This window comes from Oryx dammah, unplaced genomic scaffold (genome assembly GCF_014754425.2).
Source record: "Oryx dammah isolate SB20612 unplaced genomic scaffold, SCBI_Odam_1.1 HiC_scaffold_1, whole genome shotgun sequence".
In the NCBI taxonomy this organism is placed as follows: domain Eukaryota; kingdom Metazoa; phylum Chordata; class Mammalia; order Artiodactyla; family Bovidae; genus Oryx; species Oryx dammah.
In genome coordinates this window covers 89,994,423-90,019,454 of record NW_024070185.1, presented here as the reverse complement: position 1 = coordinate 90,019,454, position 25,032 = coordinate 89,994,423, and the positions used below count along the sequence as shown (strand labels likewise).

Below are 25,032 nucleotides of genomic sequence, written 5' to 3'. Positions count from 1 at the left end.
AAAGTGAAAGTGAAGTTGCTTAGTTGTGCCCAACCCTCAGCGACCCCATGGACTGCAGCCTTCCAGGCTCCTCCGTTCATGGGGTTTTCCAGGCAAGAGTACTGGAGTGAGATTGTTAGTCGCTCAGCTGTGTTCAACTCTGTAACCCCATGTACTGTAGCCCACCTCTGTCCATGGAATTCTCTCTAGGCAAGAATACTGGAGTGAGTTCTCTAATAAATAAATAAAGTGCTAAAATAAATGGCTCCAGAATAGTATTTTTTTTTATTGCTTTTAATGCTGATCTCAGCATTATGTAACAGATAGTATCCTGGACAGCTACAGATTTCTTATTAAAACCCTCCCAATGGTCCTGAGAGAGATATCTCCCCACTATTGCCATTACTGAGCAAATATCTTTCCAGTACTGATACATGCGAACTTGCATATTTATAGAGTTTGGACTTCCCAGCATTCAAATTCAGTCTTCAACCAGAAGTAAAGTATTTATTTGATGGTTTCTTATAGTAGAAATATATTTTTTCTCTGCCTTTCCTAACAAATTTTTTTATTTCTCTTTTGTGCTCAGAAAATTCCCTTGTGGGTTTTCTCATCCCCTAGTCATTGTCAAACCCAAATCCTTCTTACAGGCATCAATATCTAGATGCCAAATCCACAGTTAAAAAGCAATTTCTTCCTGGCATTTCCCAATGAGAATTGCAGTGGACTTACAGAACTCATGTTGGGAAATATTATGGAAACCTATAGGTAGCACACCTTTTCTTCCAAGACTTCAGAATCTCTGAAAATATAGCCATGTATGGTTAGTGCCTACGTGCCCACTACCATCCAGTCTCTGTGGGTTTAAATGGATTCTCCAACCCTCTCCCTTAACAGTCAAGTGAAAAGCTGCAACCATCTAATTTAGAAATGACACTGGAAACAAGTTCCTTGCTTAATATGGTGCTTCCCCTCCACCACGCTCCTAATGAATGAGCCATCGTTTGCTTCACTGTCCAATCATTGCAACTTTGAGTTGCCACAAATAAGAAGGCCGGTGCATTAATGTAGTTTCCTACATGGGAAAAGCATCACAGACTCACTAAGTTGTTCAGGGCCAGCTGTCAAATCAGAGATGAAAGGACTGATTTTTAGGAGTTCACAGAGCAGATGAGGAAAACACTTTTAAAGTGCTGTCAAGGTGTGGCTGTCCTTGAAGAAATGGCTTCCTGACAGCTGCTGGTGCCTTCCTTCCTGCCAATGTTTAATTTCTCTCAGAGAGGCAGGGCTTTAATTAGGTTCCTAGGGCAACCAGCTCTGTATCTTTGACCTTATCAAGGATGCAGGATTTCAAAGCCCAGGCTTAGATAGGTTTCCCTTCATTACTGATCAAAAGCCTCTCCAGGAACACTCCTGAGCTCAGACCTCCGTTCCTCAGATGCAAAAGCTGCCTTGTCTTCCTTCTAATGGGTAGTTTCACACCAGTCCCTGTCATTTCCAGGTTCTTCAAGGGAGAGGGAGTGTTCAGGGAGCAGAAATTAGATGCAATTCGTACGAGAAACTTTTCATGTCAGAGGCTACTTGCATACATCACTGGAAGGCCTACTTTTGGAAGAGGTTCTTATCTGGTTTACTTGCTTGATTTTCAAATATATAGCATTCTGAGTCACAGAATTCCTATAATTGAATACGAAGGCTTACTTTCAACCTGGTTGAGCCACAGTAATTTCTCTAAAAAGACAGATGTTGAATTTTAATAATAGAATTTTTGGCATGTAAAATTAAGCATAGAACATCTGCTTTTACAATGCCAACATCTGTTTCTTTGACAGCCCTGCCTTCCCTTCTGCTGGATCCAACTGTGAATTTGTTTTAGAATCTGATATAAAAAACAGATAAGGTTGTTTTTAACATGATACATTCTATAAGGCCAGCATAAACTAGGATGGCAGGATCAAACTCTCATTCTAGAAGGAAAAAAAAATGTCGTGATACTCATATTTTTACTGAAATGAAAAAATTCAGAATTTGTCAAGTAAAGAGTGACATCATTTATAAATGACATTGTGCATTCTGTGACTTTCTTTTGGAAAGCTTTTTGAAAAGTTATTTAAAAGGCAACTATTTAAGGCTGTTATTAATAATATCATTCAATGTATGTCAGTCACATAACATCAAGCAATTTAAAAAAATAAGAAATTCACCCAAGAAAATAAATTTCCTTGATTAGATGCTCTAAAAAAAAGAGAGATTAAAATAACTAAATATACAATACAGTTTTATAGTAAGAAGAAAATTATCATTAGGTAACCATAATGATGTTGTACTAAAGGAAAGCAAACACTTGGTTCAATAATGGACTGCCTAACTTCTCACCCATACACTGCTTTAATTCTCATGCATTTACATGTTCACTTATCAGGTGTCATTAAAGTCTAATTCTGTACCAGGTGTTAGGGATGTAGAAGTAACTAAGGCAAATATAGGCCCTGCCCTTATAAGGTATAGTCCAGTGGGGAGAACATACATTTAACATATAAAACTATAAGTAAATATTTAATTATAAATTTTGTTAAGTACTTTGAGGAAAAACTACAAATTGCTCCAAAATAAAAGTAGAGGGATGGTACAGAATTATTTTAGAGTATTTAAAATTATTATTCAAGGATGGCATTCAGAGGAAGGGTCATTTAACCCAAAACTAGAAGAATGAGTAGATATTACTAATGAGAAGAAAGTAAGTCTTCAGTCGAAAAACCTAGAACACTTAAGAAACTGAAAAAGGCCAATGTGGCTAGAAAATTTAATGAGTAAGGCAGAGACAGATGCAATGAGACTGGACGGTTACAACTGAATCCATGTAGATCCTAGCAACCATCTCAATCTTGCAATAGGGTTAGAAGACATTACTATTCTTGGCATGGGAGAACAACAAGGCCTCAAAGTTCACTGGCTGGTAGCGCGACTTTTCTGCTATACATACTCTGCTCATATGCTCATGACCACAATGCCAACTGTATATCCCAGGATGAATAATGGGTCACTGCCATTTTACTTCTTGCCTGGGCCTTATACTGGACTTCCATCAAGGTAACCAGTTCTGTTGGGCCTGGGGTCATCCTGGCACTGGCAGTACCTCTAAGCTGATCATCAAACCTTGGCACTCTTCTCCTATGCTCTGCTGCTAAGTCACTTCAGTCGTGTCCGACTCTGCAGCCCCATAGACAGCAGCCCACCATGCTCCCCCGTCCCTGCAGTTCTCCAGGCAAGAACACTGGAGTGAGTTGCCATTTCCTTCTCCAATGTATTAAAGTGAAAAGTGAAAGTGAAGTCGCTCAGGTGTATCCAACTCTTAGCGACCCCATGGACTGCAGCCTACCAGGCTCCTCCATCCATGGGATTTTCCAGGCAAGAGTACTGAGTGGGGTGCCATTGCCTTCTCCGCTCCTATGCTCTAGGATGACAAAAATAGCAATTCATTCAAGTTCCTAGAAGCTACGAATGGCATAGGAAAACCTGAACATCTGGTTTCAGGACAGCATGCACTGTAGACTTACTTATTTTGAGTCCATTGCAGCTTTCAGGACTTTACATCTATTCCCTCAAATGCTCATCTATTCACATGACGCAGCTATTCTCTTCCTACCTGTGTCTCCCTACTTCTCCACCAGCATTAGCACCCCCTCTATGTCCATTATCCTGTGTATATTACTTTTATTCCCTCATAACTTCAGCTTTACATGACTCTGCCACTTTCTCTTAGCATTCTCCAGAGGTGGAATCAGATAGGCTCAGTTTGTCTTTTTGCACCAGACAAGCCTGTATCAGTGTCATCCCTTAATTCCATCAGCCATGTCCAAAGGTCCTAGAGCCTGATATCAGAAAACATTGCTGTCCTTCCAGATTTCAACCTATACTATAAAGCTATAGTAACTAAAACCTGTATGATACTAGCAAAAAAAAAAAAAAATACAGTAGTGTCCTCTTATCCATTACATACATATTCCAAGACCCTTAAAGGATGCCTGAAACTGTAGTTAGTATCAAACTATATATATATATATATATATATATATATATATATACACACACACTATGTTTTTATTATATAATATACTTTGATTATATATATACACTATGTTTTTATTATATATATTAATACTATGTTTTTATTATATATATACTTATATATATATACACACACACACACTATGTTTTTTCCTACACATACATACCTATGATAAAGTTTAATTTATATATTAGGTAAAGAATATTTGAAATGCCAGCTTCACTACTCCTGCACTTTGGGCCCATTATCAAGTAAAATAAAGGTTCCTTTCAACCCAAGAATTGTGATACTGGACAACTGATCTGATAAATGAGATAACTACTAGGTGACTAACAGGAAGATAAGGCTGGACAAAGAAATATTCATATCCAAGGCAGGATGAAGTGGGATGGAATGAGATTTAACCACTCTACTCAGAGCAACATGCAATTTAAAACTATGAATTGTTTGTTTCTGGAATGTTTAATTTAATATATCCTAACTGCAGTTGATTGCAGGTAATTAAGACCTTGGAAAATAAACCTGTGGATAAGGGAGTACCTTAGAGATAAAGAATGAAATTGGATTGCTCTTCTATCACTCACATAAATTAACTTTAAATGGATTAAAGACTTAAAAATAAGACCAAAAACCATAAAACTCCTAGAAGAAAACATAGGAGAAAACTCTTTGACATTGGTCTTGGCAACAGTTTCCTGGACATGACACCAAAATCAAAAGCAATAAAAGGAAAAATTAATAAGTGGTACTACATGAAACTAAAAAGCTCAGCACAGTGAAAGAAGCCATCAACAAAGTGAAAATGCAATCTATAGAAAGAGAGAGAGTATTGCAAATCATATATCTGATAAGGGGTTAACATCCAAAAACTACAAATAATTCATACAACTCAACAGTAAAAAAATAAAATAAAAATTCCTTTAAAAATGTGCAGAGCAACTGAATAGACATTTTAAAAAAATACATGCAAATCTCCAAAGGATACATGAAGGAAAATGTTCAACATCACTAATCATCAGGAGAATGCAAATCAAAACCACACTGAGATAAACTCATATCTATTGGAAAGTCTTTCATCAAAAAGATAAGAAATAAGTGTTAGTGAGGATGTGGGGGCAGGGGGACCTCCTGTGCACTGTTAGTAGAAATGTATATTGTTACAACTACTATGGAAAACAGTATGGAGGACCCTCAAAAACTTAAAAATAGAACTAACATATGATTCAGCAATCCCCCACCTGAATGTTTATCTGAAGGTAATTGAAACATTATATCAAAAAGATATATGCACTCCCATGTTCACTGAAGCATTATTTAGAATAGGCAAGATATGGAAACACCCAAATATCCATCCATGGATGAATGGATAAACAATGGAATATTACTCAGCCATGAGAAAAAAAAGAAATTCTGCCACTTGCAACAATACAGATGGACCTTGAGGGCATTATGCTAAGTGAAATAAGTCAGACAGAGAGAGACAAATACTGTATAACCTCACATATGGAAGCTAAAAGAGCCAAAGTTACAGAAACAGAGAATAAAATGGTGGTTTCCAGAGGCTGAGGGGTGGGAGATACTGGTCAAAGGTATACAAAATTCTGGATATAAGATGAATAAGTTCTTGGGATCTAATGTACAACATGGTGATTATAGTTAGCAATACTGTATTTTATATTTGAAAGTTTCTAAGAGTTTTGTGTTCTTGTCATAAAAAGGAAATAGCAATTATGTAAAGTGACGGCTGTGTTAACTAACCATACTCTGGTAATCATTTCATGGTACTTACTTAAGCACATAAAATCAACACAATGCTTGAACTTGTACCATGCTGTATGTCAATTATACCTCAAAAAAGCTGGAAAACTAAATATTTTAAAATATGACTGCCAATGAGTTGTCTGTTCAGCATGCTGCTGCTGCTGCTAAGTCGCTTCAGTCGTGCCCGACTCTGTGCGACCCCATAGACGGCAGCCCACCAGGCTCCTCCATCCCTGGGATTCTCCAGGCAAGAACACTGGAGCGGGTTGCCATTTCCTTCTCCAACGCATGAAAGTGAAAAGTGAAAGTGAAGTTGCTCAGTCATGTCCAACTCGTAGCGACCCCATGGACTGCAGCCCACCAGGCTCCTCTGCCCATGGGGTTTTCCAGGCAAGAGTACTGGAGTGGGTTGCCATTGACTTCTCCTCTGTTCAGCATAAATTGTATCTATTTGTTGTGTACTTGGTCACTCAGTCATGATTCTTTACTGTCTAAGCCACCAGGGAAGCCCAAGAATACTAGAGTGAGTAGTCTATCCCTTCTTCAGATCTTCCCGACCAAAGAATCGAACTGGGGTCTCCTGCATCACAGGTAGATTATTTACCAGCTGAGCTACCAGTGAAGCCCAGATTTTAAAACACAGCATTAGTTACAACCCTTTTTAGCTCAAGTTCTTCATTTGGAAAATGAGAGTAATGACACATTTACCTCCTCCAAAATTGTGCTGTAATTATAACGAATAAGTGAGATTATATTGAATTAACATGCTTTGCACAGCAGAGAAACAACCAACACTACAGAATGAGAGAAAACATATTTTCTCAGGTTTTAAAATCACCTAAAAAAGTTAAAAGTCATATACTGTGGTTCAGGCCTTATTATACCTAAAATACTATTATTGTCATGACCAAATTAAAGGTATAACAATAGAATTCTACCATATTGCTATAATATATTAAAAGATAAGGAAAATACTTGTGATCTTCAATCTCTTTCAACATTATCTCACTTGTTCCTATATCTTTTATTATTACATTTGTGTATATATCTGTCTCCTCCACTAGACCATTAACTCAGCAAATATTTTTTGAGCCAGACACTATGCTAGGAATTGGATATGCAACACTAGACAATTTAGAATAGTATCCAAACTCAAGGAGAAAGTCGTACCTCTATACAGTTTTATAGTTACAGCTTTATACAAGCTTATAACAGCTTGTGTGTACTCTTTAATATACAGCATCTGTGTAGGTATTCACAGAAGGTAGTGACCATATATCTTTAGGTTCTGGGAACCAATTCTACTTTGGGAGTGGCAGTTCTACATATCAAAAAGCCATTTTCTGAACACCAATTGGTTTTCCATTAATTCAACTCAATTCTGATATTATCTACTGGAAGACAGCATCAAATTTCACAATTAGGGGTTCAAGTCCCACAATACTGCTCTCTCACTCCCCTGACACTGACCTCAAAGGCCAGTTACAAGGCTGGATCATTGTTTTATTATAAAAGGATATAACTCAGGAATAGCACAATGTTAACAGAAACAAAGGACAAGGTATGGGGAAAGTGCAGCATCCTCCCCAAAATTTCCAGGTGTCCACCAATTCAGAAGTACTCTAAACCCAGTCCTTTTGGGTTTTGATGAAGGCTTCATTATATAGACATAATTGATTAAACTGTTAGCCATTGGTGATTGATTCAATCTACAGGACTTCTTCCTTCCCTAGAAATCAGAAGTGTAAGACCAAATATTTTAACCATCCAATCATGCAATTTGTTCTCCTGGCAACTATCCCACATCCCTACGTGAGTTCCAAAAGTTGCCTCATAGCATAACAAAACACCCCTTTTGCTATCACCATGTAGAAAATTCCAAGGGTTATAGGAGCTCTGTGCCAGAAAAGGGAACAAAGACTAAATAAATATTTATTATAAATCACAGCATGTAATTGTTATTGCTATGCCTCTCAGTTCATAATATCAGTGCCTATGATCTACCATAGAGTGAGTACACACACTAAGTAAGTTCAACTTTATGGGACTCAGTCTGGAAATAAGAGGAGGAATTCTCAGGAAAAAAGCCTTTGACAACACAGAAAGGCTACTATCAAAGAGCCAGTTGCTGAAATAAAATATATGCACATATATATTCTATAAATGGAAGTAATAGGCATATAGGAAGCACTCAATAAATGTTAGCCGCTAATATTATTACTGTTACTACTATTGTCTCTGAACTGGAAGTACACCATTATAGTGAAGAACCAAGCCAAGCATTTAGACTATTATACATTATATTTAAAAGCTGCACACAAATTATGTACAAATAGCAAATTATTTGACTTGCATTACAGTTGAATTGGGGCTAAAATGAGGTATCTCCTAGTGGAGGCTACAAAATCATTTTTATTCCTCTGATTGTCTTTGAAAATGACATTGTCTTTGATTGTCTTTGAAAATGTATGATAGAAACAATAAGGACAAAAAGGGAACGATCAAAGGAGTAATATTTTGTGAGAACAATGAATACTCATTGTGGTTAAATTTCCATGAATGTGATACATTGCATAATTGTTGTTTCACTCTCACTGCATTCCATTAAGTTTGGAAGATTGTTGGTTGGTTATGCTGAGTGCGTCTTTTCATTGTCCTTAGAGCACAAATAATAAGTTGATTTTCAGACTACAAATGCTTTCTTTTTAATCAACCCTTTGCCAGAGTGGAGCTTAAGTTCAAGAGTTGTTATTATTTTAAAAGTCTGTTTTAACAGCACAAATCATTATTGTTTCTAAGCATTCTATTGCCTCCAAATCATGTTAACATGTGCACTCAGAGACTTGGGTGTTGGGCCAAATCTTATAAATTTAAATGAGAGAAGAAAAAAAAAAAGTTCAATGACTATAGATAGAAAAACAAGTATTGTGAATGCCCTGGTCCAAATACTTTTGGTTGTTTAAAGAATCATATAGACAAATAATGGGAAAACATTTTCTACATGTTTATTTGTTCTTAAATTATTGATTCTGAAAAGCATAAAGAATGTAGTCATTGGGTATCTGCATGTTTGTGGGTTTAAAAAATAATTTTTTATAAGAATAAGATCTTCAAAATTAGGTAGAATACCATATGAATAAATGTTTGCATCTATTGAATTTGTGAGTCTTTAGGGCATTAGTTTTATCAACTAAATGATTATCCTAGGATCTACTACCCAAATTAAAGACAGACTATCTATTGCACTTCTTTTCCCAAAAAACTCAAAATAAACTATGCTGTAGTTCATGACTATGTATGATGTTGGACTAACATGAATTCAGTAACTCTAAATCCTAAAATTATAAGTTTTTGGTGGTATCACATACAGTGTCTATTTTATCTGCTTCCTTAATCTCTATGGCAAGTCTGAGGAGCAGTCATCCCACCTCAGTCTGAACTCCCCCAATAGCAAAGAAATTACTACTGTTAAAGATAACTGAAACTCTCTCCTGAACTAATTACAGAACCTTAAAAATACCTCCAGCTAGAACCCAGAGATTACAACCAGGTACTCCTTAATTCTGCCTTTCCCTGTTAAATTTCACCCTTGGATTCCTACAGCTAACATTACACCAGTCTTTGGAGACTGCACTACTCTAAGGCTCTGGCTCAGGAATAAATGATAACTATTTCATTAAGATAGTTAGGCAGCCTGAAAGATTTCAAAATAGTCCTCAGTGTAAAAAGAAAGCACAGAGTCTGCAAAGGCTGCAGTTTGGCTCCTCTTATAGCCAGTGCTATATTTAAATCAGTTGACCATTATATCTACTACTGTGGGCAAGAATCCCTTAGAAGAATTGGAGTAGCCATAGTACTCAACAGAAGAGTCCAAAATGCAGTACTAGGATGTAATCTAAAAAACGACAGAATGACCTCTGTTCATTTCCAAGGCAAATCGTTCAATATCATAGTAATCCAAGTCTATGCCCCAACAAGTAAAGCTGATGAAGCTGAAGTTGAATGGTTCTATGAAGACCTACAAGACTCTCTAGAACTAACACCCAAAAAAGATGTTCTTTTCATTATAAGGGAATAGAATACAAAAGTAAAAAGTCAAGAAACACCTGGCGTAAAAGGCAAATTTGACCTTGGAGTACAGAATGAAGCAGGGCAAAAGCTAATAGAGTTCTGCCAAGAAAACACACTGGTCATAGCAACACTATCTTCCAACAACACAAGAGAAGACTCTACACATGGACATCACCAGATGGTCAACACTGAAATCAGACTAATTATATTCTTTGCAGCCAAAGATGGAGAAGCTCTATACACTCAGCAAAAACAAGACTGGGAGCTGACTGTGATTCAGATCATGAACACCTTACTGCCAAACTGAGGCTTAAATTGAAGAAAGTAGGGAAAACCACTAGACCATTCAGGTATGACCTGAATCAAATCTCTTACGATTATACAGTGGAAGTGAGAAATAGATTTAAGGGACTAGATCTCATAGACAGTGCCTGATGAACTATGGGAGACAGGGATCAAGCCATCCCGAAGAAAAAGAAATGCAAAAAAAGAAAAATGGCTGTCTGAGGAGGACTTACAAACAGCTGTGAAAAAGAGAAGCAAAAAGCAAAGGAGAAAAGGAAAGATATACCCATTTGAGTGCAAAGTTCCAAAGAATAGCAAGGAGAGATAAGATAGCCTTCCTCAGTGATCAGTGCAAAGAAATAGAGGAACACAATAGAATGGGAAAGACTAGAGATCGCTTCAAAAAAATTAGAGACACCAAGGGAATATTTCATGCAAAGATGGGCTCGATAAAGGACAGAAACGGTATGGACCAAACAGAAGCAGAAGATACTGAGAAAAGGTGGCAAGAATACACAGAAGAACTGTACAAAAAAGATCTTCATGACCCAGATAATCACGATGGTGTGATCACTCACCTAGAGCCAGACATCCTGGAATGTGAAATCAAGTGGGCCTTAGGAAACATCACTATGAACAAAGCTAGTGGAGGTGATGGAATTCCAGTGGAGCTATTTCAAATCCTAAAAGATGATGCTATGAAAGTGCTGCACTCAATATGCCAGCAAATTTGGAAAACTCAGCAATGGCCACAGGACTGGAAAAGGTCAGTTTTCATTCCAATCCCAAAGAAAGGCAATGCCAAAGAATGCTCAAACTACCGCCCAATTGCACTCATTTCATGGCTCAGATGGTAAAGCATCTGCCTGCAATGTGGGAGATTCGATCCCTGGGTTGGGAAGATCCCCTGGAGAAGGAAATGGCAACCCACTCCAGTATTCTTGCCTGGAGAATCCCATGGACAGAGGAGCCTGGTAGTGTCAAATCCATGGGGGGTTGCAAAGAGTCGGACACAACTGAGTGACTTCACTCACTCACTTCACTCACACGCTAGTAAAGTAATGCTTAAAATTCTCCAAGTCAGGCTTCAACAGTACGTGAACCGTGAACATCCAGATGTTCAAGCTGGCTTTAAAAGGGCAGAGGAACCAGAGATCAAATTACCAACATCCGCTGGATCATTGAAAAAGCAAGAGAGTTCCAGAAAAATATCTATTTCTGCTTTTTGACTATGCCAAACCCTTGGACTGCATGGATCCCAATAAACTGTGGAAAATTCTGAAAGAGATGGGAATACCAGACCACCTGACCTGCCTCTTGAGAAATCTGTATGCAGGCCAGGAAGCAACAGTTAGAACTGGACATGGAACAACAGACTGGTTCCAAATAGGAAAAGGACTACATCAAGGCTGTATAATGTCACCCTGCTTATTTAACTTATATGCAGAGTACATCATGAGTAACGCTGGGCTGGAAAAAGTACAAGCTGGAATTAAGATTGCCAGGAGAAATATCAATAACCTCAGATATGCAGATGACACTACCCTTATGGCAAAAAGTGAAGAGGAACTAAAAAGCCTCTTGATGAAAGTGAAAGAGGAGAGTGAAAAAGTTGGCTTAAAGCTCAACATTCAGAAAACTAAGTTCATGGCATCTGGTCCCATCACTTCATGGCAAATAGATGGGGAAACAGTGGAAACAGTGTCAGACTTTATTTTGGGGGGCTCCAAAATCACTGCAGATGATAACTGCAGCCATGAAATTAAAAGGTGCTTGCTCCTTGGAAGAAAAGTTATGACCAACCTAGGCAGCATATTAAAAAGCAGACATTATTTTGCCAACAAATGTTCGTCTAGTCGAAATTATGGTTTTTCCTGTGGTCATGTATGGATGTGAGAGTTGGACTATAAAGAAAGCTGAGCACTGAAGAATTGATGCTTTTGAACTGTGGTGTTGGAGAAGACCCTTGAGAGTGCCTTGGACTGCAAGGAGATCCAACCAGCCCATCCTAAAGGAAATCAGTCCTGAATATTCATTGGAAGGACTGATGTTGAAGCTGAAACTCCAATATTTTTGCCACCTGATGCAAAGAGCTGACTCACTAGAAAAGGCCCTGAAGCTGGGAAAGATTGAAGTTGGGAGGAGAATGGGGCTGACAGAGGAAGAGATGGTTGGATGGCATCACCAACTCAATGAACATGAGTTTGAATCAACTCTGAGAGTTGGTGATGGACAGGGAAGCCTGGTGTGCTGCAGCCCAGAGTTGCAAAGAGTTGGACGTGACTGAGCAACTGAACTGAACTGATAGAGAGTGCTCTTCCTGCTCCTTCTACACCAAGCCTAACAAGATGTTGCCACCACCTTGTCCTTTTGCTTCCATTACACTAGACTCCTAGGTACACCTATGCAGATTGTTGGCTGTCTAAATAAATAATCAGCAGGATTATGGGCCTAAGATGCCTTCAGCACAACAACCCTGTTGTCCCCAGAGCCAAACATTATCCATCATATTGAGGAAAGATAGAATATGGGTTGGGGGAATAGGGGTGTCCACAATGAAGACCTTAATGGAGCAGTAATGAAAAAGCCTAAGCAGTGTCTATAAGTTGTGCACCATGATCACATCCGGTCTGAGAAAAGTATGATTCAATCAGCAGAATTAGGTCACTTTAGCAACTATATCCCATGTACCTATTTTTAATTACCATACAGGTTCCTGTGTTTCTCTCATCTACTCTCTGACATCACTCTCACTGTATTCATAGTTTTTCCCAGGAAACTTCTAGCCTGTTGCCTCTCACATTATCCCTACTGTGCCTCTTGGAAAGGGCACCAAAGTACAATGGTTGCTTCTGACTTATGGATCTCACAGGTCTTTCAGTTTCAAGGAGCTGAAGTCCTTCATAATATCCTTTGGAAGTCCACAGTATTCAGAAGCCTGCAAAGTACATTTTAGGATCCTGATTTGGCCTGAGGTTGGAAGCACAAGATTATGTGCAATCAGAGAGACCATTAATGGGTTCACTAGAAAAAGTAGTGAGAGCCATGACAGGTATCACTGGAGAGTGATCAGATCAGGACGGTGGAATAGAAGGACATGGAGCCCATCTCCTCCCACAGATACATCGAAAATACACCTCCATGTAGAACAATTCTCACAGAGTACTTGCTGAATGCCGGTAGATCTCATAAAGCCAAAATTACAAGCAAGGTCACCACGTAACCCGGTAGGACTAAAGAGAAAAGAAATCTGGATGGGACCTGTACCACTGGGAGGGAGCTGTAAAAGAGAAGATCCGCTGGGACAGAAAGGGAGCATCTAAGGCTAATGGTTGCTGGGAAAGATTGAAGGCAGGCGGAGAAGGGAATGACAGAGGATGAGATGATTGGATGGCATCACCAACTCAACGGACATACGTTTGAGTAAACTCCGGGAGCTGGGGATGGACAGGGAGGCCTGGCGTGCTGCAGTCCATGGAGTCACAAAGAGTCAGACATGACTGAGCAACTGAACTGAACTGAACTGAAGGCTGATGGAGAGCACAGCAGCTGGTTTGCAGCAGGCAGAACAGAGAGAGACCAGCACAGAGGGTGCACGCCACTTCTCTGCACACCTCAGCTCCACACATCTGCTGGTGCACTTTGGGACTGGGAGCTGGAACTTAGCTTTCAGAAGACAGGCTAGGGAGAAGACTGGGATTGGCTGTGTGGAGACATCCTGAAAGGGCTGGAGTGTGCTCTGGCCACAATGGGAGCTTTGCACAGGAAGGAGCCTGGGTTCACCATTGAAGCCCCACTGTCAACCTGTGGGCCTAAGAAGGGAGAGGTGGAGCCTGCTATGGCAGCTTCATTCTTGGTGTGCTCACAGTGGGCACAGCTCCACCTCTATGAGTTCTGATAGCACACGAGTGCTGCAGGTTACCCACCTCAGAGGTGGGGATGAGATCTGAACTGATCCTCAGGGGCCATATGGATTTACTCACTATAGGTGGTTTGTAAACTCTGTTCCTGAGGACGATCTGAAGGAACACTGGTGCTCCTGTGACTAAGATGGGCATTTAATATAATTCAACACTGATTCACTATAAAAACTCTTACAAAAGTGGGAACACATCTCAACATGATAAAAGCTGCTTATGACAAACCCACAGCCGACATACTCAGCAGCGAAAAGCTGAAAGTCTTCTTGCTAAAATCTGGAACAGGACAAGGATTCCTACTCTTACCACTTCTAGTTAAACTGTATTGGAAGTCCTAGTCACAGCAAGAAGACAATTAAATAAATAAATAAAATATAATCCAAATAGGAAGGGAAGAGGTAAAATTTTCATAATATACAGGTAATACTCTATATAGACAATCCTAAAGACTCCACACAAAAACTAGAACCAATCAATGAATTCATTGGGATACAAAATTAACATTCAGAAATTGGTTGCATTTCTTTACACTAACAATATCAGAAAGTGAAAGTTTTAAAAAAAGTCCTTTAAAAAATCACATCAAAAAATAAAATACTTGGGAAGAAACCCAACCAAGGAGGTAAAAGACTTATATGCTCAGAACTACAAAACCTTGATAAAGGAAACTGAAGATGATTCCAAAAAATGGGAAGATATGTCATGCTCTTGGACTGGACAAAGTAGTAGTATTAAAATGGTCATACTACCCAAAGCAATCTGCAGATTTAATGTGATCCCTATCAAATTACCCATGATATTTTTCATGGAACTAGAAAAATAATCCTAAAATTCATATGGAAACATAACAGACCCAGAATGGCCAAAGCAATCCTGGAGAAAAGAATCAAGCTGGAGACCTAACTCTCCCAGATTTCAGATTAATGCTACAAAGCTATAATAATCAAAACAGTGTGATATGGGCACAAAAAGAGACATATGAGTCACTGGAACATAACAGAAAGCCCAGAAATAAACCCACACACCTACAATCAATTATTCTTCAAAAAAGGAAGCAAGAATATACAATGGAAACAAAACAGTCTCCTCAGCAGGTGGTATTGGAAAACTTGGACAGTAGTATGTAAATCAATGAAATTAGAACAACACCCTCATATCAAACACAAAAATAAAATGGCTTAAAGACTTAATACAGGACATGACACCATAAAACTCCTAGAAGAGAATATAGGCAAAACATACTCTGACGTAAATTATATGTTTTCTTAGGTCAGTCTTCCAAAGAAATAGAAATTAAAGCAAAAACAAACAGATGGAATCTAATCAAACTTATATCCTTTTGCACAGCAACCATTAACAAAACAAAAAGACTATACAGACTGGGAGAAAATATTTGCAAATAATGTGATGAACAAGAGTTTAATTTTCAAATGACTTATACAACTCTCAATAATAAAAAACAACCCAATCAAAAAAAAAGGGGGGGGGGCAGAAGACCTAAATAGACTTTTTTCCAAAGAAGAGATATAGATGGCCAATAGGCACATGAAAAAATACTAAACATTGCTAATTATTAGAGAAATGCAAGTCAAAACTAAAATAAAATACCATCTCTTATCAGTCAGAATGACCATCATTAGCAAATGCTGGAGAAGATGTGAAGACAAGGGAATGTTGTCACTGTTGGTGGGAATGTAAATTGGTGCAGCAACTATAGAAACCAGTATGGAGGTTCCTTAAAACCTAGAATTACCATACGATACCGCAATCTTCCTCCTGGGTATATCTCCAGAGAAAACTGTAATTTGAAATGATACATTCACCCAAATGCTCACAGCAGCTCTATTTACAATAGCCAAGGCATGGAAACCACATAAATGTTCATTTACAGATGAATGGATAAAGATATATGCACAATGGAATACTATTCTGATATTAAAAAAAAAAAACATAAAATAATGCCATTTGCAGCAACATAGATGGACCTAGAGATTATCATACTAACTGAAGTAAGACAGAGAAAGACAAATATCATATGATATCACTTATATGTGGAATCTAAAATATGGCACAAATGAACTTATTTACAAAACATAAATAGACTCACAGACATAGCAAATTTATGGTTACCAAAGGTGAAAGGCGTATCCTTCCTTGAGGAAAGATAAATTAGGAGTTTGGGATTAGTTAAAACTACTATATATAATGTGAACAATAAGATCCTACTATATAGCACAGGGAACTATATTCCATACCCTGTAATAAAATTATAATAGAAAAGAAAAAAATTTTTTTAATGTTTTTTCAATTAAAAAAAAGATATCACTGGAACATCTGAAATTCACATAAAGGGGAAAGAGCAGACCCACATTTAGAGATCAATCTAGGCTGTAATACTGAGCAATTGAGTAGTATAGATACAAACAGTGGGATTTGGACCTTGGGAAATGCTAATGAATTGCTCTTGTTGCTATTCCCCTGTCATTTAAGTCCACTTTGCCTTGGAGGTGATACACTAACACTAAGAAACATTTGATGTTGCCTACCTTGATCATAGAATAACCTCTTATAAGTAGATAGAAAATGATCAAAGAATAGCCCTCTTCTGCAGTCCTCTTCAAAACAGCAATAAAACAGAGAAGAATAGTATGGTAGACACAAACTCTTTGTAAAAAAGACATACATTTATTTGTTTTCTTTAACTGTACAGACAAAAAGAAAGCCATGAATGTATTTGCATGAATGTATTCACATGTATTTATATATGGACTTGGGCTTCCCTATGGCTCAGTCAGTAAAGAATCCTCCTACATTGACAGGAGACATGGATTCGATCTCTGGGTTAGGAGATCCCCTGGAGGAGGACACGGCAACCCATTCCAGAATTCTTGTCTGGAGAATCCCACAGACAGAGGAACCTGGCAGGCTGGAGTTCATGGTGTCACAAAGAGTCAGACACAACTGAGCAACTATGCGCAAGCGCATACACACACATATATGTATTTATATATATATATAAACTAAAATATAGTGGCCCCACTTTCCAGACAGCTTTCCCCAAGATAGCTGCTACTCTATTTGGTTTATATGTATATGAAATACCTGTTCATATAGAGGTGTGTAATTTTGTCTTTCTTAGGTTAACAGTGCCTTTATTTTTCTAAAAGTTGCCTTTTTTTGCATAATAATGTATACTGGAGCTTTTCAAATGTCAACACATACAGGGTCACCCCTGTTCAGTCAGTAAAGAATCCTCCTGCAAAGCGGGAGACCTGGATTCAGTCCCTTGGTTGGGAAGATCCCCTGGAGGAGGACGTGGCAACCCACTCCAGTATTCTTGCCTGGAGAATCCTCATGAACGGGGGAGCCTGGAAGCCTACAGCCCATGGGATCACAAAGAGTTGTACACAACTGAGCGACTAAGCACATATATCTATCTGACTTTTTTGAACTGCTATATACATGATGTTCTATGAATTCAAGTACCACAAATTATTTAACTTATTATCAATTTATAGGTTTTGCTTTGTACTAATAATGCTATGGTATACATCCTTCTACTTACTATGTCCACGTCTGAATAGTTCTCTAAGACAGATAATTAAAAGTGGAATTGCTATCTTGAAGATTATGCATATAATATGCAAGTCTTTATAAACTGTGTTTGTGTATATGCTCAGTCACATCCGACACTTTGAGTCCTCATGGACTGTAGCCCAACATGCTCCTCTGGCCGTGGAATTTTCTAGGCAAGAATACTGGAGTGGATTGCCATGCCCTTCTCAGGGGATCTTCCTGGCCCAGGGAACAGACCCACATCCCTTGCATCTCCTGCACTGGCAGGCAGGTTCCTTATCACTAGTGCGAGGTGGGAAGCCAAGTCTTTATAATATACTGCCAAACTGCCATCCAAAAAAGAATATACTAATGTGTACATCCAGCAGCAGAGCATAAAGGGGCCTCCCACAACTTTGATTATCATGATTAAAATTTTGCCAATGTGTTGGGTGAAAATATTTTATTGTTTTTATTAGCATTTTCCTAATTATTAAGGTTAAGCATCATTTCATATGTTAATGGACAATTTACATTTCTTCTTCTGAGCCACATTACTTTTTACTATTTATCCTCTGTTAGAATTGCTTTTCTTCTGAAAGAACCAGGACTTGAGGTGAAGGATGGTAATTCAATAGAGAAATGAGAAACACTATACACAAATGTATTGCAACTGATTGTAAGCCAGAACCCACTTTTGTATTGTATCTGACTTGGGGATTAAAAAATCAATACTGTCAGTGATTGAGTAGACAACATCCTGACATAAGATAGTTAGAATACTGTTTTAACTTTCATTTAATGGTGCTACAGGTAACCTTTGATGAACTACTTAATTTCTCTGCAGCTCAGTTTTCTCATCTGTAAAATGGAGCTAATATTACCTACCTAAGTTGTAGATCACAATAAACTGTGGAAAATTCTGAAAGAGATGGGAATACCAGACCACCTGACCTGCCTCTTGAGAAACCTATATGCAGGTCAGGAAGCAACAGTTAGAACTGGACATGGAACAACAGACTGGTTCCAAATAGGAAAAGGAGTACCTCAAGGCTGTACATTGTCACCCTGCTTATTTAACTTCTATGCAGAGTATATCATGAGAAACGCTGGGCTGGAAGAAGCACAAGCTGGAATCAAGATTGCTGGGAAAAATATCAATAACCTCAGATATGCAGATGACACCACTCTGATGGTAGAAAGTGAAGAGGAACTAAAAAGCCTCTTGATGAAAGTGAAAGAGGAGAGCGAAAAAGTTGGCTTAAAGCTCAACATTCAGAAAACTAAGATGATGGCATCTGGTCCCATCACTTCATGACAAATAGATGGGGAAACAGTAGAAACAGTGTCAGACTTTAATCTTTGGGGCTCCAAAATCACTGCAGATGGTGATTGCAGCCATGAAATTAAAAGACACTTACTCCTTGGAAGGAAAGTTATGACCAATCTAGGTAACATATTCAAAAGCAGAGACATTACTTTGCTGACTAAGGTCCGTCTAGTCAAGGCTATGGTTTTTCCAGTAGTCATGTATGGATGTGAGAGTTAGACTATAAAGAAAGCTGAGTGCTGAAGAATTGATTATTTTGAACTGTGGTGCTGGAGAAGACTCTTGAGAGTCCCTTAGACTGCAAGGAGATCCAACCAGCCCATCCTAAAGGAGATCAGTCCTGGGTGTTCATTGGATGGACTGATGCTAAAGCTGAAACTCCAGTACCTTGGCCACCTCATGCAAAGAGTTGACTCATTGGAAAAGACCCTGATGCTGGGAGGGATTGGGGGCAGGAGGAGAAGGGGACGACAGAGGATGAGATGGCTGTATGGCATCACCGACTCGATGGACATGAGTTTGAGTAAACTCCGGAAGTTGGTGATGGACAGGGAGGCCTGGCGTGCTGCGATTCATGGGGTCTCAGAGAGTCAGACACGACTGAGAGACTGAACTGAACTGAATAGAGTTGTTTGAAGATTAAATGAGTTTGATGTGTATAAAGTGTTTGGAATAGTACCGCATATACAACAACTAATAATAAACATCAGTTATTATAATTTAAGAAGGAAATGTGTGCAAATAACTCAGTGCATATATGTGCAGTTGAGCAGAGTTTATGTAAGAAACGGCAGTGTAACAAAGCAATTCAAGAATTATATATATATATATGAATTTATCATGTGAGTTGGGGAATGAGGTAGTGATCATTATGAAACCCCCTGAGAAGACCAGGTTTCTGAAGAAGTCTGCCTAGTGCTGCCAACCAGATGTTTGGGATTCATTATCTTCCTAGAGTGTGAGCAAGTAAGTGAGCTGGGAGCAGGAAAGCAAACCAGGACAGGGTATCTTAACAGAGGACATTCAAAGCAGTAAAATATACAAGCCAAAACCTCTGAGCTTGATATGAAAGTTAGGAGGTCCTCAGGCACAACACAGAGTCAGAGAGACTCAGACCAGTGCCAGGAATTGAACAGGAACTGAATCAGAATGAGAACAGGCAACAATAGAAGAGGAAGCAGGACAACTATGTCAGGCTTGAAACTACACAGTTAGTGGATGTGTAGGCAGGCTTAAATGCAGAGGATAAAGGATTCAAAACCTAAACCAAGTGGCGAAATCACTGTGATCCAGACTGACTAGACTACAATCAACATGGCTTGGAATTTGTACTTTGCTCCTTTACGCCACAGACATGATATGCAGCAGGCACCCTAATGTCTCTGAATATAATGCTAAGGACCTGCTCATCATACTAGATTCCAGGGTTCAAAGACTTGGATCAATTTTATTAGGTATTGAACCAGTGGACATCCAACATTAACTTGTTTCTTCTACTCAGTGTTTTCATTCCACTTCCAGTTGATAAATGTAAAGATTAAAATGGATTCCAAAGATGTAAATATTAAGAGGCTTCTGTAACTAGTAGAAAAAAACAGTGGGGGGGCTTTAATGAGGCAATAAGAGATTGTATTTGATTTTCTAATCCACAAAGTGCAATTATCATGAATCCTTCCTAAACTGAAGCAACCATGATGAAAAATTTACTTTCATGCTCCTTTGCCACTTCTAGTCTCTGCCTTGTATTTACAGAAAGTTATCCTTATTTTTCTTTTTAAAATTCTGTCTGAATATTTAAGCTTGACATATCCTCTGAATTGTTTCTGGAGATTCACTCAGGCATTATGGGCTTCCACAGATTGGCGTAGTTGTATGCTATTGAAACCTTGCTTGGATAGTCCCTGAGTTTAATTTTAGCTTTAGGATTCATTTGAGTATCAGGTCTGTGAAATTATACAATTACATCAGAAATATAAACTGTAACAGCATCTTACCCATGTTTTATTGGGGAGGGCAGGACAAGGGGTGGGGTAAGGGGAAAAGAGTATGAGGAGACTGTAGGAAAGTTCCTGAACTTGGAGTCAAAGGATCCATTATTGATACAAATATCACCACTTACCAGCTAGAGAAATCATTGAACTTCTCTTCTTGTATTTTTAAAATAAGTAATTGTGAAAGTTAAAAAGGCATTTGCATGAAATTTTCCTATAATAATAGCTAACACCTCTGAGTGCATACTATGTGCCAGAATTAAGCTAAGTGCTTCACATGGATCATTTCATTTTATTCTCACAACAACCCTATGAGTTTTGAATTATAAATTGTATCATTTTACAGATGAGCAGCTTGGAGAAGTCAAATAACTTGCCCAAAGTTACAAAGTTGTAAGTGTAGTAAGTGGGGTTTCAAGTTCAGCACTAACTCCAAAGTTAATCACTGTTTTATACATTGCTTTCTTCCATGTTTATTACCTCCTAATACACATACCAGCACAAAATACCTTTTAGCTATTGTGTCAACTCTGACTCTCTAGAGTTCTGTTTCACAAGGAATTTTTTTAATAGGCCACTTATCGCTCAGTAAACTGTGCTAAAGGTTTTACATATATTCTCATTTAATTCTCCTAACAATCCTATGTTTTAGAATTATCCCCATTTTACAGAGGAGGGAAATGAAGAGTGAGAAGTTAACTGAATTCCCCGTGTCACAGATGTTATGTGGGTACCATGATCTGAACCCAAGTCTAGCTGCTTGCAGGATCCACTTACTTAAGGACAATACTATATGAAGTTACATTAGATTAAATGGTTAAGTTCTAAAGTTGGCATATAAGGCAAAAAAAAAATTGCATATAATCAAAACTACCACTAAAAATCCCTGTAATCACAGATCAACTACCATACATGAGCATATTTTATACTACATTGGAGACCAATACGTTCAACACCAGAAATTTTCCCTTCAGGATTGGAACAGATTGCTGTTTCTTCAATTCAGCACAGATGAAATAGTTAGTTTATGTTTAGAGGCTATGTTTTTGAAAAGTAAATGTCTTTAACATAAGAATCATGCCCAGCTCAATAAAGTGCTCATATTACAGAAAATAAATGGAAACTGAAGTCAACTGACTGAATAGCAAAGTAATATTTCCCATTTCATGCTCTCTCCAGGGCATACAGCCACTGAACGAAATGGCTCACCTGTACTGCTGAAATTTCACTTTTTTATTTTCTTTTTGAGCACACATAATGTGCTTCTACTGCATGCTGTGAGGCCCCATCAAGGGTCAGGGGAAATAGGGTAATTATTATTGATTCATGTAGGTTATGAGTATGTTTTCGCCATAAATGAAGTCCTTAAGTAGGAACTAAACCTGAAGCTCTCTCTTCCACTCATATCCACATTAACTTATACTTACCTTGTGTAAAATTAGCATACTTCTTATTTGATCATAAGTCCTGAAGGGGAAGAAGAATGACAGTCTTGCTAACCACTTTAGCCACAGAGTCCAACAGAATAGGTGGAACACAATGGCCCAACTCAAAAAAAATCTGTTGAATAATGAATAAATAAACAAATAAAAGATTATTTTCTCTTTAAAGTTATATTCTTCCTGCAACATCACAAAAACCCATATTATTTTATGCAGTTAATCTTCATAGTTAGGCCCTCTTATCCAAAAGGCATGGAAAACATTTTATTTGATTTTCCTGGACCTATCACATATACTTATTACTTTATTACAGAAAAATGTTCAATAAAGTTTCAGAGAATGGACTCAGTGGGTGAAGTTGCCTGAGTTCATGTGCCTTAGCAGTTACCTCACCTCTCCAAGCCTCAGTTTCCTTACCTGTAAAACGGATATTATCACTAACATTTCTTGGGCATAAAATATATGATGGTGCTATTCTAAACGTTTTATACAATTAAGTTCTTTAATATTTCAAGGTGCTGTAGGAGATACCATCTAAAAGTTTATCTTGTTCTGGGTTGCATAGGTAAAAAAGTGGAAAGCCAAGCTGGCATTTTGCCCAAACCCTTTGATCCCAAAGCTTGTGTTTGTAACCAGTGCTCTATATTTGCCCCACAGCAAGGTCATGCTTAAAGTGATCAGCCTCACAAAGCATTGGCACAGTGCCCAGCATGAAGAGGTCTCAGTAAATGCTAGTTTTGATCATTAATAATATTAGCAGTAATATAATCATTGCATGCTCTACATCCAACAGGGCCTGGTAATCACAAAGAATGCTGTGGTCAGGTCACCATTATCCCCCTTCAGAACAGAGACCTCATGAGCCCAGCTACCAGGAGTATTGATAGCTGGTAACTCACAGCCAAGATAGTCTTTGGCAAATGCCCAGTAATAAGGAGAGCAACCTCACCCAAGATTCATACCCTCTTGAGGCAGCCATTTCCCAATGTCTGGATGATAAGGGAAGATCGGAGGAGACACAACATAGGCCTTGTCTCCTTGCCTCAACTTGAGACAGCTCTGAGAGGTCAGCTCTGCTCCAGGCCTCCCTGTGGGTCTACATCACCTTCTCTCTCTGCCCAATTGCTCACTCCTCCCTTCCTTGGGTGCTGTTGCCAAGCACATTCTCCAATAAACTTCCTACATGCAACTCTTCATGTTTCTGGAGAACCTAGCCTAAGATCTCAAGAGAAGATGCCACAATGCCTCCCAGATACCTGAAGCCACAAGATGCTCTACAAGTGCTTCGGAGAACTCAGTACAGTTCTCACAGTTCCACAGAGAACTGGATTCTAGATCTCTAACAGACCATGAAGTGTGGGACTTACCCACCATGGGCCCACTCAATTTCCGGCATCATTTTTCTTGACTGTTACATTCCTACTCAAACACCTTTCTTTTTTTTAATATATTCTTTTTTGTGTTGGGTTTTAGACAATTAACAGTGTTGTGGCAGTTTCAAGTGAACAGGAAGGATACTCAGCTATACATAGACACGTATTCATTCTCCCTCAAACCCCCCTCTCATCCAGGCTGCCGCATAACACTGAACAGAGTTCCATGTGCTATACAGTAGGCCCTTGTTGGTTATCCATTTTAAATCTAACAGTCCAGACACCTTTCTTAATACATCGCTTCGTCTCTCAGAGTTTGTTTCCATATTATATTTGTCATAGCTTTTTCATTGAAAAAGTGAAAGAAAGTGAAGTCGCTCAGTTGTGTCTGACTCTTTGCGACCCCATGGACTGTATCGTACCAGGCTCCTCCATCCATGGGATTTTCCAGGCAAGAATACTGGAGTGGGTTACCATTTCCGTCTCCAGGAGATCTTCCCAACCCAGGGATTGAACCTGGGTCTCCTGCATTGTAGGCAGATGCTTTACCATCTGAGCCACCAGAGAAGTCACTTTTCATTGAAAAAAACCAATGATAAAAAATATATAATATTACCTAACAAGTATGGGGTTGATTCCTCAAGCATAATGCAAGTAAATAAGAACCTTAAATAATGCCAAAATTAGAGTTTCCCAGGAGATCTAAAATTGTATCCAATTTAATACGTCCTAACATCCGTTCCTTAATTTTGGTGCCTAAATTGAAACATCACCCTCAACATAATCTTGACTTGACTTATGCACAAACATCAGCTGTCACCGTTTGTAACTTAAAAATTCAAGTCATTAACAGAAAATTGGTAATAATCTTACAAGTTCCCTAAATTTTACCATAAAAACAAAATCTCCATTTCAGAGTACTCCTTGATGGAACCTAAGTGAGCTGCACTTTTATATATCCTCATTGCCTGAAATGAGCTTTTCTGACCAGAGCTTCTCCATGCAAAGAATTATGTATAGGTTCATAGAATTAATCAGGAAACAAAAAAGAAAAAAGAAAAACAGATGTTCATGAATTTTCAAAAACATCATTGATCCACACTTAATTCTAGCAGAAGAATTATGTGGGTCACTTTCATGCTGTGGCACATGGTACCTTCTCACCTGACAGTTGATCAAGTCTGGTTGGAATATTAATATTTGAGTGGCATTTTATTGCCATTATTTTGAAAATAAAAAGTCTGTGTTTTTATCTT

General features: G+C 38.4%; 1 non-coding gene across 1 annotated transcript; it reads right to left on the bottom strand.

The window, feature by feature from the left end:
* Positions 1–24,271: 24,271 nt before the first annotated feature.
* Positions 24,272–24,343, bottom strand: TRNAC-ACA. The gene has a single exon. It is a non-coding gene; the product is annotated as a tRNA-Cys (tRNA).
* Positions 24,344–25,032: the final 689 nt, after the last annotated feature.